At 46.1% G+C, this 13,067-nt stretch overlaps 1 long non-coding RNA gene across 2 annotated transcripts; it reads left to right on the top strand.

Annotated features, from left to right (window-relative positions):
* Positions 1-44: 44 nt before the first annotated feature.
* LOC308485082 lies at positions 45-1,933 on the top strand. Of its 2 annotated transcripts, XR_013990328.1 has the most exons (3): positions 45-602; positions 1,175-1,362; positions 1,490-1,933. It is a non-coding gene; the product is annotated as an uncharacterized lncRNA (long non-coding RNA). The 2 variants fall into 2 exon arrangements; XR_013990329.1 differs by lacking the exon at positions 45-602 and having other exon boundaries at positions 614-1,362.
* Positions 1,934-13,067: the final 11,134 nt, after the last annotated feature.

The raw sequence follows: 13,067 nt of genomic DNA, 5'->3' as shown, positions 1-13,067 counted from the left end.
AGGGAGGGTGGCAGCGCGCGCATTCGGGGAGGAAAATGGCAGGCAGTGCGGGGGGGGGGGAGGAGAAGAGGAAAGGGAGAGCGAAAGCCGTGAGGCTCGGCGCATGCGTGCTGCCGGGTGTTTGTTTCTCCGTCCCCTCCTCCACAGTTAAGCGAGAAGGGCAAAAACGAAATGTCGCGAGTCGACGTCTCGCGAGATGAGAAGCGCGTGTCCGAGGCCCTCAATAATAATATAAAAAATTCGCGTTCGGCTCCTGTCAGGAGGCGATGAAAAGCGCGCGCGCTGGAATCCTAGTCTCTTTTTTAATTTTTTAAAAAATATTTTTGTGAAATACCCTCCCGCGGCTCAACAAGAAGGGTCGATAGCACGATAGGCCCTTACAGTACAGCGCTTGACTGTGCCGCAGTTCGAATCCCGGATATAGCGCGAGCCATAAATATTTATTTATTTATTTATTTAGCTATCTCTTTATTTATTTATATCCACTTTAGGGATCGCGCATTCGCCAAATGGCCGTCGCGACCGGATCTTTTTTTTTTATCAAGAGAGCGAGGCCCCCACGTATCCCTCCGCACAGCTGGCAGGGAGGGAAGGAGAAGGAGGTTGTTGGTATCTCGCCTTCTCTTTCTTGCTCCCCCCCCCCCCAAACATAAATAAACCCACAACAGTTATCCTGTATGGGCAATATGAGGGGCAGCGCTTCAACGAGAGCCTTAAAGCGAAGGGCGGGTAATAATAAATGGTTGATGGTGATGAACCGTCAAGCATGTTTCCTTGGGAGAAAACCCCCCGGGACGCGTTTCTTCCTTGTGTGTTCAGGATAGGAAGCCTGGCCAGGATCAAGGCGGCCTTCTAAAAACAGGAAATGGTTTCTGTAGCCCTGACCTAAGCACATGAACTTGGGCCTGAGTCCCACTATACTTAGCCAGTTTCATTTTCCTCGTTTGGAGAAAAAAAGCAAAGAACTCACAAGCTCAGGATGGTAACCTTTTAAGCACATTTACAGCCCAGTTCTGCCCTTTTTGTTACTCGCAAGTCAGTCGCCTAGTTTCTGGGACATAACTTCATTTGTCCAAAATGAAGGACAAGTGCAGGATCCAAAAACTAAGTTCAGTTGTTTTTCTTAAAAGGTTTTAAACCTGACCCTGACTTGACCACATTTGCATTTCCTCAGGGCCTGCCCAAGACATTTAGCTGCCTTAGGTGATGGCACAATATGCTTCTTCACAACCACCATTTAATGTATTGAAACCGATTGGTCTGGTGGAACACCCTCCCTTGAGATGTCAAGGAGCTAAAGAACTACAAACTTAGAAGACATCTGAAGGCAGCCCTGTATCGGGAAGTTTTTAATGCTTTAATGTATCTTTTAGTATATATACTGTAAACTGCCCAGAGTGGCTGGGGAAACCCAGCCAGATGGTCAGGGTGTAAATAATAAAATTATTATTATTATTATTAATTGATCTTCCTTAATCACTGGTGACAGAACAGCATCTATCACACCTGACAGCAGTAAGTTGTGCAACAACTGGCCGCACCTCATCCCAGCATCTTCCACCTAAGGCTGCTGCTTCACTCTGTCTAATGGTAGTGCTGGCCCTGGATTTCCTCCATCAAACAAAAAGGCCATTTCGAACTCTAGGATTCTATTGTTTTTGATGTTCAGTTACAAGAAGAGGAAGCGACCTGTGATTTCTGTTCCATGCATGTCTTTTGTAATGCCTGCAGAGGAACTAAATGAATTTCCCACCATGCTGAGATGTGCAATTTCCATGTGTAGAGAAACACACATTTTGCTTTGGTTATTGTCTAGTACGTGTGGGAAGATACAAGTATGAGTCATTTCCTTTCTTCACACATCCATAACAGCCAGCATACCTGTTTTCTGGGAACAATACTGGACAATAAAGGACAATGGAAAGCATCAGGATCCACATTGATGTACTAATATCATTTCCATTATCTTATTTTAAGATTATTATTTTTAAGCCATTGTTTCCCACTTTGGACAGTGTCAGTGGGAAGGACTGAAACACATAAGAGGGAAAAAACAACACTTGCCCAGATTAGAATTAGTGAGATGTAACAGATTCCAAAGCAAATATTCAGGCTTAAGTGGTTTGCATGTCTCATTTAAAGAGGCTAATCATGAGACTAGATTAACACTTCTGTCTCATTTCTAAGACTCATGTTCAGATGATACACTTTACTGTTAATTTCAGGTCACATTTAACAGTATGGCTTACTCAGTAGAAATGTGTTTTGTAGAACACATAATTTGGTGAAAAGGACAAATGCCGCCAACCAGCACTGCATTTTTAGCATCTGTTGCAAACATGCAAAACTGTTTTCATCTGAGCTCAGTGCTGTGGATAAATGTGCATGTTTGAACAAAAGGTGGGAAATCTGTTTCCACGGCAGCTCCATCACTCTGTACTCCCCCTACCTGTCAGTGACAAAAAGCATTATAACAATACAGTACAGTTCAGAAAAGTTACAGTATTCACATGTGGGGAAAGGGGTAGGATGAAGGAAGGCATGGGAGACAGACATTATTGTTAGTAGTACTTAACTTACCCGTGTGGTGTGCTTTGTCCTGGCACTCCTAGCTGTGGAAGTAGTGTGGTGGTTGCTGTTGGCTGTTTGTGTCTGGCGTCCCTGTATGATAATAATAATAATAATAAATTTTTATTTATATCCCGCCCTCCCCAGCCGAAGCCGGGCTCAGGGCGGCTAACAACAATCAAAAAATCAAAAAATCAAATAATCACACAGTCTAAAAATATTTCATTATAAAAATTAATTAAATCAAATTGATGGCAACCAATTAAGCAAAGTTCTGTGCAGGTTGCCAGAGGAGGGAGTCAGGCTGCGCCCTGATCAAAGGCCTGGCGGAACAACTCTGTCTTGCAGGCCCTGCGGAAAGATGTCAAGTCCCGCAGGGCCCTAGTCTCTTGTGACAGAGCATTCCACCAGATTGGAGCCGCAGCCGAGAAGGCCCTGGCTCTAGTTGAGGCCAGCCTAACCTCTCTGAGGCCTGGGACCTTGAGGATGTTATTATTTGCAGACCGTAGGTTTCTCTGTGGGGCATACCAGGAGAGGCGGTCCCGTAGGTACGAGGGTCCTAGGCCGTATAGGGCTTTAAAGGTTAAAACCAGCACCTTAAACCTGATCCTGTACTCCACCGGGAGCCAGTGCAGCTGGTATAGTACCGGATGAATGTGATCTCGCAGCGAAGACCCCATAAGGAGTCTCGCCGCGGCATTCTGCACCCGCTGGAGTTTCTGGGTCAGTCTCAAGGGCAGCCCCACGTAGAGCGAGTTACAATAATCCAGTCTGGAGGTGACCGTCGCATGGATCACAGTGGCTAGGTCAGGGCGAGAGAGATAAGGGGCCAACTGCTTAGCTTGGCGGAGATGAAAAAATGCCGCCTTTGTTATAGCTGTAATCTGCGCCTCCATAGAAAGGGAGGTATCGAAGATTACACCCAAACTCTTAACGGACGGTGCTGGCACTAATTGCACCCCCGCAAGAGATGGGAGTTGCCCCCTCAATCCCATATCGTCCCGACCCAGCCAGAGGACCTCTGTCTTCGAAGGATTTAACTTCAACCGGCTCCCACGTAACCATCCAGCCACAGCTTCCAGACATCTGGTCAGTGTGTCTGGGGCCGAGTCAGGATGGCCATCCATCAACAGATAGAGTTGGGTGTCATCAGCATACTGATGGCAACCCAGCCCAAAACTCCGGACAAGCTGGGCGAGGGGGCGCATAAAGATGTTAAAAAGCATCGGAGAGAGAATCGCACCCTGAGGCACTCCACACAGCAAGGAGTGGCGCGATGACAATTCCCCCCCAAGCGCCACCCTCTGTCCCCGACCAGAGAGAAACGAGCGCAGCCATTGAAGGACTGTGCCCTGGATCCCCACGTCGGCAAGGCGGTGGTCCAGGAGTTCGTGATCGACCATGTCAAAGGCTGCTGACAGATCTAGAAGAATCAGCAGCCCCGACCCACCTCGATCCAGCTGCCTGCGGAGATCATCTGTTAGGGTGACCAGAGCCGTCTCGGTCCCATGACCAGCGCGGAAGCCGGACTGGAATGGATCCAAAGCAGATGTTTCATCCAGAAACCTACCAAGCTGTTCAGCAACCGCTCTCTCAATCACCTTACCCAGGAATGGAAGATTCGAGACCGGGCGGTAATTGGATAGATCTGAGGGATCTAATGATGTTTTCTTTAAGAGCGGACGCACCACTGCCTCCTTCAGTTCCCCTGGGAATGTCCCGGTGCCAAGGGACAAATTGATAATATCCCCCAGGGGGGCCCGCACCTCGTCTGGACACGCTCTAATCAGCCATGACGGGCACGGGTCAAGAGGACAGGTGGTGGGCTTTCCAGCTTGGAGGAATCTGTCCACATCGGCTGGAGATATCCGGTCAAAGTGGTCCAATACTGGACCCGAGGACAGTCGAGGGGCCTCCAGTTCCTTTATTGTGTCCAAATTGGCAGGGAGGTCATGGCGGAGCAACAGGACCTTTTCCGCAAAAAAGCTCGCAAATGCCTCACAGCTGTGTGTCAGATTGTTATTTAAATTTGGCTGTCCTTCAAGGGACGTTAAAGACCGAATTATACTAAATAATTGCGCCGGGCGAGAGCTAGCGGATGCAATGGAGGCCGAGAAGTAAGACTTCTTAGCGGCCTTCACTGCCATCTCATAGGTTTTCATAAAAACCCTATAAGATGTTCTTGAGGCTCCGTCACGGGCACCCCGCCATACTCGCTCTAGCCGTCTGAGGTCCCGCTTCATTTTCCGAAGCTCCTCGGTAAACCAGGGAGCCCGGTTTCTGCGGGGTCGCAGAGGGCGCTTAGGTGCGATCTCATCGATGGCTGCCAGGAGCTGGGTATTCCAGCCCTCAACAAGCTCAGTCAATGAGTCGCCAGGGGGAGCAAGGTCCCGCAAGGCTTGACGGAATCTATCAGGGTCCATCAGCCTCTGCGGGCGAGCCCAAATCGGCTCGCCACCTAAGCAGGGTGGGGGTGGAAAGTCAATCCTGGCTTTCAGAGCGTAGTGATCAGACCATGGCACCTTCATCGAAGGAGACATGATCACATCTATACCGGCACCAAAGATCAAATCCAGCGTGTGGCCTGCTTGAGGTGTGGGGCCCGAAACAAACTGGGAGAGCCCTAGTGTCGCCATGGAAGACACCAGGTCCAGAGCCTGTGAGGAGGGAGTGGCATCAGCGTGGAAGTTGAAGTCTCCCAATACCAATAGGTTAGGGAACTCCAAGGCCCAGCCGGCCACTGCCTCCAGCAGGCCTGACAGGGTGGCTGATGGTGCGCTAGGTGGCCGGTACACCAGCCAGACAGCCAAGCTCTCCTCGGAGCCCCACACTAGGCCAACACATTCAATGCCGGGGATCGATGGCGAAGGTAGAGCCCTGAAAGAACAATCTTCCCGGATTAATACTGCCACCCCTCCCCCCCGGCCCACAGTCCGTGACTGGTGGAGGACGGAGAAACCCGGGGGCGCCATCTCTCGTAAGGTAACAGTTACCCCTTCGCGCACCCAGGTCTCCGTCACACAAGCCAGGTCGACCCCCTGCGAGGTGAAGAAATCTCGCAGGGTAGCGGTTTTGTTGCCTATAGACCTGGCATTGCACAGCACCAGTGAAGGAGGTGATGTACCTGTTAGGGTTATAGGCAGAGAAGTGTCAGCAATGTTACAGGATCTCACTGCTGTTTGTGCAGAAGATCCCTCACAAGCTCTAAGGGTGCAGTTGTAACCCTGGTAACTGTCCAGCAGGGCATAACAAGAGTGGTGGGGGCACTGTTGCATGCACAGTCCTGTTGTGCACACCAGCTTGGGAGAGGGACGTGGGCAGGGAGATACCTGTGTCAGCCTGGATTGAGTGACAGCATCAGGGCATCTCAGGATCCACCCTTGGGCTAGCTCCCCAGCCCTGGAGTAGCCTGGTGGGCAGAAGAGGCAAGTCCACAGCAGTGCAGTCACTCTGCAGGCAGGTGCATATCTGAACCATTTTCACCTGGTTCAACTCCCCCAGGAAACAGGTCTTGAATTTCACCGAGTGGGTACCACCCGAGGCCAGATAAACATAGCCCCATGTCACATGCCTTTATCACTTAAGTTATGATTTCCCTGTGGGGTTGTAAACAGGTGGTGGCTTGCTGTGATTGTGTGCTGAGCTGCATTACATCCTATGAGTTGTCCTGTTGATGTGTCTATTTTTAATATACCCCCCCCTTGAAATCAAGGGAGGAAATTCCTTACACGGGGTCCAGGGCTGCTGTGAACTTGCACCATTGCTGAGAATGTGGTTGTGGTATGGATATGGTATCATGTTGTATGGAATATATCGCATAAGCAGGACCGGCCCACCCATGAGGCAAGGTGAGGCGGGGCAGCAGGATCCACAGAGGCAGCAGATCACGATGTAGATCTTAGTCCGTCACCCCACCCCTATTCCTGATGTAGATTTTCACTCTCCCCTTCTTCCCTGGTGGAGAGGGGGATGCCATTTTGTAATTCACCTCAGGTGCCAAAATGTCTTGGACCTGCCCTGGGTGTGCTTCCACCACCCTCCTCTCAGTATTGTCCCACCATCCTACTGCCTTATCTTCATGGTGGAATGGTTGCATTGGCAAAACGTTGTCCCAGAATGTCTTTGTAGTGTCATATATGGCATCCCATTGATGTAGCAGAGCTATTTCCTCTCTGCCACCATAACCTGAGTATAAGATCCCTCTGTGACTGTCTTATAACATCGCAAACCAACATGTGCTATGTCCAGTCGAAATGTGTTTTGGTTCTACTGCAAATTATACAAATTCAGATCAGAGTTGTGTGGAGTGGAAGAGGGATCAGGTACTAGGGACACTTGTTAGCATTTATTTGCAGGAAATAGGAGCATATCTGTTTGAAAAGTGAAACGGCATGTTCACAATGGCAACATGAGTTAAATAAACATCTCAGAGTAAATATCCGAGACCACTTGGCCATAGTATTTTTTGAAGCATTGGAATTTTCTAGCCCACATGAAAATAGGTTGGGGGGAAATACCGCACTTAATATTGCGATGCCACAATAAAACAATCTTCCTATACTGAGTAATCTCCACCCAGTGGCTAATATGAGTGTTTAATAAATACTTTACCATCCTGTAATCAAGAATCTCACTGCTAGCAGCCAAGAACATCCACTGAAGGTAACAATCTAAATGTTAGATGCTAACTATTCAAAACTGTGCTATGTTGTGCTGCATAGAATGAGTGACTGCAGATGACAGGATACACCCAAAGACTATAATTTTAATCATAATTCAGCAGTGTCATAGCAGATGATTGCAAGTCAATAGAGACAGTTGTGTTGGCAGTCTAAGATCGCTCTGCATCTGGCATGATTAATGCACATCAGCTATCACCACATGATGCACAAGGCCTGGACATGCCCTGGACATGCCCACCATATGAATCAAGTAGTCACATTCATTCATGAAGTACTTGAGGGAGCTCTTCTTCTCTTGTGATTTGTGATGATGTAGAGCCTCATTTTTTCACATGTCACCTTCCAGGAATGTGGTTCATTTTCTTTAGTGCTTGACTACCACCTACCAACATTGCATAGAAGTTTGGTTAATACTGTAATCACAAGGGATACTCTGAAGATACAAAACAAACCTCTGATACATTTTTGGTAAAATGGGTCTAATGAATCTCCTGGCAACAAATTCGCCACTTTGCCGTATTTTGGTTATCTCACGTCTTAATGTAATTACCCTATGTGTTAGGTTTAGGAATCTGCACCAATTAGTCACTGTTTCATAATCTGACTTTTTTTCCAACTCTGAACGTTTTCGTACACTTGAATTTTAACTTTTGTTGATTGAATTTGAAGTCAATGGTGTACATACAGTACATCTTTGTTAAACTTGGTGGCAGTAGAGATTTATTTTATTTTTTTGAGAAAAATGTCCTAAATTTAGTAAAGATACATATCAATATATAGTGATGTGGTGCATCTTTGATGCACCAGAATTTCTTTTTCTTGTCTATTTCCCTACATCATCACCAAAATTTGTTATATCATTAACTGATGAAACTAGATCGTTCAGGCTGCTCAGACAGTATCCTTGCTGTTTAGTGTTCTTTCGGCAGCAGAATCCCCATGATGCCACCTTTACTCTGTTCTTCTGATAAAACTATCATTCTTCAACACTTCTATTTTTCATCAATTGTGCCTGTTTTAGTTCTATGCCCAGCTACAGCAGTAGAGAACAGAATGTACCTGCTATCTGAGAAGAAAGGGAGGGTCAAAAGCCTGGGAAGATGACAATTCTAAAAGAACAGCCAGTATTCCAAAATGAGCAACCTGCAGCTCCTCAAAGGAGAATGTGTCTTACTTTCTCCAGCTGTGTCAGGCATTTTACTTATGATCTATTTATGCAATCCACTCTAATACTAGTGTACAGCAGAGTTATTCCAAGTGATGTGAGGTTTATTAACATCTAGCCCAATGAACGGGATTATTATAGCCCTTGGAAGCTGACAGATTTGCTAGGCAGTTGGAGGATAAACTCCCGCCACCTCTGCAACAACTGAGATGCCATAGTTGTGAAAAGTCCTGATGATGCATCTGATGAACTGTCTAGTCTTGCTTTCTGGGATCTGTTTCAGCTTACGAGCCCCGAGGGTGCAGACAAGGCGCTTGTAGCAGTTGTGCTGACCGCATGCCCTCCTCCTAATCTTTGCTAGCTGAGGTCAATTCAGGCTAGCTGCAATCAGGCGGGTCCAGGGTGTGATGAATGCATCACTGCATGAGGACGTGGAACTTTTCATCTCAAAAGAGGTGTGGGGGGGATCGTCTTGGGCCCAGATATATATATATATCACCTAGTGTTTGAGAGGGTTGAGAGTGGCTCAACTGCAAGCACACTTGGAGCAAACAAATTATTTGGCCCCTTCCACACTGGGTTCAGGCATTGGTTGGGGGCTGACTCAGCCTTGGTTATTCTGATGAGTGGACCTTATTGAGAGAAGGATTGTGGCCCTGCCACTTGACTTCCGCTTAGCGGCGTTTGATACCATCAACCAGCCCTGCGAGTCAGAGCCAGTGGTTCTGCTCCTATCTACAGGCCCAGTTTCAGAGATTGTGACTACATGGCTATATGTTGGTTCCCTGAGAGTTGTGGTCTAAGCTGCCGCTATACGAAACCACTTGAAGCAGGAATTAGGGGATTTAGAGCACTGTGTCATCACTATGCTGATGATACAGAGTTTTATTTCTGTTACATCAGGAATCAAGTGTGGCTGCGCAAACCCTAATACACTGTCGCCATGCAGTGATAGGATAGATGAGGGCCAATATGCTGAAGCCAAATCCTGCCAAGACATAAGTCCTATGTGTGGGCAGTTCCTGTGGGATAACCAGCCTTATATAACCATTGTGCTTAAGTCTAATTGATGCATGAAGGGTTAAAACCACAGAGTAACCTGCCTGACAGGCTTAGCTCACATTGATAGGGACTAGGTCGGTGGTGGCCAAACTCAGCCCTCCACCTGTTTTGGGACTACAACTCCCATCATCCCTAGCTAACAGGACCAGTCGTCAGGGATGATGGGAAATGTAGTCCCAAAAAAAGCTGGAGGGCCGAGTTTGGCCACCACTGGACTAGGTAATCAAGCATTTGTTCCCCTTCAGTATACCCCAGAAGCTGAGCATGTGAAGAGGCTAAGCTGGTTGTTCCAGCTTAGCTGCATGGCTCTCACAAGCCACTCTTTAGTTCCTATACCAATAATTTAGGAACTCTCACCACTGTAACTAAGCCAGCTTTTACTGCCTATGCAACTTTTCCCTCAATGCTGTATGCAAAAGCACATGAATCAGACCTTTGAAAAGCATGTCAGTAAACCATTTTTTAATTTGCGAAATGTGCAGCCTTTTCCTATGCTGGGGGAAGAGGGAAGATTTGGAACTCACAAGGTCATATTTTAAAGGCTTAATAGCGTATGTTTACATGCTTCACTTTGCTGCATATTTTGTGATTTTAAATCTAACCATAGAGTACTTGCCCCAAACTTGGACCTTGGCATCCAGGAAGGCTCCTTTTTATACCTCATTTGTTACTTGCTCTGACATTTCCCAGGCCCAGAAACTGAGAAATTTGCCTGTTCTGTAGAAGGCTGCACTTCCCACAAATGAGCAGGTATGAAACCAACACTTCTTGTTTCCCACTGAGCTACCAGCCACATAATAGGATTGTCCGTTGCGCCTTTACTTTTGCAGCATCCCTGGTTCCCTGTCCATGAATTCTCGGGTCTCACAAGCTCCAATACAAGCAGTGCAGTTTGATGATCAAACTCACATCCTGGGGAAGCCTGTTACCAGTAGGCTCTACATTCAAGCCAATGAGCTGCGGAAGTCTGTAATAGTAAATATGCTGTGGGATGCTCCTGACAGCCCGCTTGTGAATTGCATCTGGGGGAGGATTTGGGCAGGTTTGCATGATGTGTCACATCACAATCTTTCCACCTTTGTCACATAATGATTGGCGCCTTCCAGGCATGGCTGATATGTGGGAGAGTGACATTGTGATTGGTGACTGGTAGTATAGTTGCCAGGGACTCTGTGGGTGTTGTTGCTATGTTTGGTCTTCTTTGTTTTCTCCCTTACTGCTACTGAGCTTTGACTTTGCTCCTTGCAGAACGTAAGATCATGGTTAAATCCTGGCCCAACATCAGCTCTTACACCTTGACCATAGGATTAGTCTCTACAGCTGGGGTTCTTTTTTTATATACAGTGGTACCTCAGGTTAAGAACTTAATTCGTTCTGGAGGTCTGTTCTTAACCTGAAACTGCTCTTAACCTGAAGCACCACTTTAGCTAATGGGGCCTCCCGCTGCCACCGCCGCACAATTTCTGTTCTCATCCTGAAGCAAAGTTCTTAACCTGAGGTACTATTTCTGGGTTAGCGGAGTCTGTAACCTGAAGTGTCTGTAACCCGAAGCGTCTGTAACCTGAGGTACTACTGTATAAATCTCTAAATAATAAAAAATAAGAACTATCTTTGGTTTCCTGATACCGAGTTCAGGACTTCAAGATTTATCTGGGGTTGAGAATTCAGGGCACAATTTTTATTATGTTTTTATATTCTGCTGGAAGCTGCCCAGAGTGGCTGGGAAAACCCAGCCAGATGGGTGGGGTATTATTATTATTAATTGCCTCACATACTGAAGCCATCGAAGTTGCTGTAAAACAAGATAAAAAATACAAGTTCTAAAAATAATAAAAACCATTCCTACAAACTCTAGAAACAATAAAACAACTTAAACAGGTGAACAATTCATCTTTGATATAATAGGGAACAAACATAATAAAGATGACTTGCCAGTGTTAATTACCTTTTAAACTAAATCACAAGTAATATTTCCTTGAATATCTTTTTTTAAAAAAGACAACTGTACGGGTGTTTTTGTAAAATCTATACACGAATGACTAACTTTTTTAGGGCTGAAGGTTGGGTTGTCTCTTGGACAACCCTCCGGGGGGGGGCACATATTAAAGAAGGTGTGACCAAAGTGTGAAAGTGGACATAGCTAGTTTTGTTTTGTTTTAATTAAAAGACGGTGGGGGTGTCACAAAAATCCTTTGAAATCATACCAAGGGACACATAAGGTGGTCAGATAGATACATGATAATATTTTCAAGGGACACATTTAGGGGCCTTGACAGCTACAGCAATCTGTATAGGCATGTATGGGAACAGTGAGTAAAAGGAAAATGAATGGAAAAAAGGGAAATGGCTTTATGGCATCATGGCAGGGTATCAATAGGAGCAGTACATATATATATATAACTTATTACTATTTTTTAAATCAAATGCTCAGTTCTTAAGAGCCACAAAAACCCTCTTGGAGGAAGCAGATGTGGGCTACAGATCAGCCACCCCTCCTCTAAAACATTTGGGGCATAATGCACCACATTCCACAGAAGAACATTGATTTTATACATATAAAACAAATTTAAAACTGTTTTTATTACTCTGTAAATTTGAGATGCCTCATGGGAAGCAATTCATAACAACCCGTTGGATTGGGCCCTTGATTTCCAAGCTTAAGGTTGCAGCCCCTTAGCAGGAAATAAAACCAATGAGACACATTTCCAGGTAAGTGTTGTTTAGGAACGAGGCGAAAAAGGATATAAGAGTTGGATGAAAATGCTGAAAAGGGCAAAACCTGGTGGTTGTTGTTTGTATTTGTTTGTGATTTAAATCTATATTCTTTGAAAGTTCTCCAAACATGTCTTCATGTTTTCAAATTATATCCTTAATTTAGCATTACAGTTGATTGAAAGTTACTTTTCATGGTGGTGGTTTTAAAAGGAAGCCGTGACATGCATCATTACAACTGGTGGGTAGCAAGTTATATCTCTAATCGCACCACCTGCTGGCAGTTCTTTACTAACACGTTGTTAACAAATTTGGCATGAGCATCCAAACAACAGGTAAAAACACTTTCCTAGCTGAGTGAAAAAGGCCTTGAGTAATGGGAGTTAGTTCAGGAACTGTTGCAGAGTTCCTGGTAGTCATCAGAGACAGGATACTTGGCTGGATGGACCAGCCCAAGATATTTTGCTGCTAGAGATCAATGACATGAGAAGAGCCTGAGGAATCAGGTCAATGGCACATCAAGTCCCCTCAAGAGGATGCACACATAGACACATGCTGTTGTCTGTCTTCGGCTTGGACCTGGACTATTTGACACCAGTGTTCTCAAGGGCTGGGGTGGTGGCCTCTCTGCCCCATTCTCCTCTGACATATCCAAGGGCTCTTCATCCAGAGGGTTCCTCAATGGGATCTTCAGGACTCATTCTAGGGGACTCGGCCTCCTCTTCTGAGCTCCTCCAGCTGTGGGGTGTCTGGTTCATCCTCCAAGGACTTTGGGTCAGGGCTTGCTGGCTTGGCATGATACCAAGTTTGTAATACATAAGGACAGCAGTAAGGATTGGCTTAAAGTAACTCAGAAGTCTCAGAAGGGTCATGGTGAC

The sequence above is a fragment of the Podarcis pityusensis genome, assembly GCF_964106645.2.
Source record: "Podarcis pityusensis genome assembly, chromosome: 9".
In the NCBI taxonomy this organism is placed as follows: Eukaryota; Metazoa; Chordata; class Lepidosauria; order Squamata; family Lacertidae; genus Podarcis; species Podarcis pityusensis.
The sequence above is the reverse complement of the archived record's forward strand: the minus strand, read 5'-3'. Positions and strand labels throughout refer to the sequence as shown.